Genomic DNA, 1,437 nt, shown 5'->3' with positions numbered 1-1,437 from the left:
ATTGGGCATCCAACTGAGTAAAAAGAGATCACCAAAGAGAGAAAACTTTGAGAAAGAAAGATCATTGGCAATGACGCTAAAAATAACATCAAAAATTTGAAAATTAGACCCTAAATGAGAATGACGATCACATTTTAATTTATTTTTAATATTATAGATAAAATAATAATTTTATTCTTATAACCGTTAATTTTAATAGTCATAAATAAGTATTTAAAAATTTCAAAATTAAAAGAAAAAACCTAAAAAAAACAACATACTTTGTAGAGAAATAAATCTTTTGGCCTTAAAAAATTTTTAAACCACTTTTTTTAAATTTAGATTACAATTTAATCGATTTCTAAAATTAACTTAATCCATAAATCATATTATTTTAAAAATATATATAACTATTTCCACAATTTTTTGATACACAAATAACACATGACTTTTTTTTATATTTATATTAGATTAATTTATATTATGTGATCCAATCCAAACCAAATCATATTTTATCATTTTGGTTTCGTATAAAAAATTTTCAAACTATTTTTTGAGGTAGATTTGAAAAAGAAAAATCTCAATCTGCACACCCCTCAAAACGTTATCTATTGATCTTCTGCAGCACAATCTGTAAAAGCGAAACAAAAACAGAGAATCAAGTTCCAAGTTTAAAATAGAAAAAAGATTGAAAATTGAAGTGGGTGCTGAACTCATATTCTATGGGTGTAAAAGAGTCTGTCATGCATAGATGCATTCAGAACGAGGAATTATCTTTTAATCATCGCAGCACCCACTTCATCTTTCAATCTGACAAAAACCACAAACAAATTTAAATCTAGTTGCCATGGAAGAGAAAAGGGAGAACAAACAAAAGAGGCGGAGAATAATAGTTCTTGGAACCCTAATCGCTGGATAGGGTTTATATAGACAAAGAGAAGAATGAGTGAAATGACGTGGCTATCCTTACGTTTATGGGCTATTTCTTCAAGGGCTTGGGTTGAGCTTCCTTAGCAAATTTATTTATATTTTGCTTGGGCCTTGATTTCTTCTTAATTATAATTGTAAAAGGGTGGAGAATATTAGGTGTTTGACGTTGCTCGGGCACCTGCAAACTAATATAATAAAATTATATTAATTTATTTTAAGTGTATAAATAAATATATATTTAATATATATCATCTAATAATTAGATAATTTTAAATTAAAAATAATGATACAAATGTTAATTATAATAAAATCATCATGACATGGACGACTTACTCCAACTTACAGGGCATTGCAAATTCATTGGAGGGGGAATGACAAACTACTCAACTCCCCATGTCAGACCCACTTGTCTTGCTCAACCTCCCTGGTGGCTTCAAGATTATGACTGCGATTGTGTTGAGAATCTAGCTGGGAATTAATGAATGATTGTTAGTTTTAGAGCAAAATCAAATGGAAGATCTAAAGTGG

The 1,437-nt window shown here is 28.8% G+C and overlaps 1 non-coding gene across 1 annotated transcript; it reads right to left on the bottom strand.

The window, feature by feature from the left end:
* Positions 1-687: 687 nt before the first annotated feature.
* LOC123199841 lies at positions 688-773 on the bottom strand. The gene has a single exon (XR_006498447.1). It is a non-coding gene; the product is annotated as a small nucleolar RNA snoR8a (small nucleolar RNA).
* Between the last annotated feature and the right edge of the window lie 664 nt (positions 774-1,437).

The sequence above is a fragment of the Mangifera indica genome, chromosome 16, assembly GCF_011075055.1.
Source record: "Mangifera indica cultivar Alphonso chromosome 16, CATAS_Mindica_2.1, whole genome shotgun sequence".
NCBI lineage: Eukaryota > Viridiplantae > Streptophyta > Magnoliopsida > Sapindales > Anacardiaceae > Mangifera > Mangifera indica.
The sequence above is the reverse complement of the archived record's forward strand: the minus strand, read 5'-3'. Positions and strand labels throughout refer to the sequence as shown.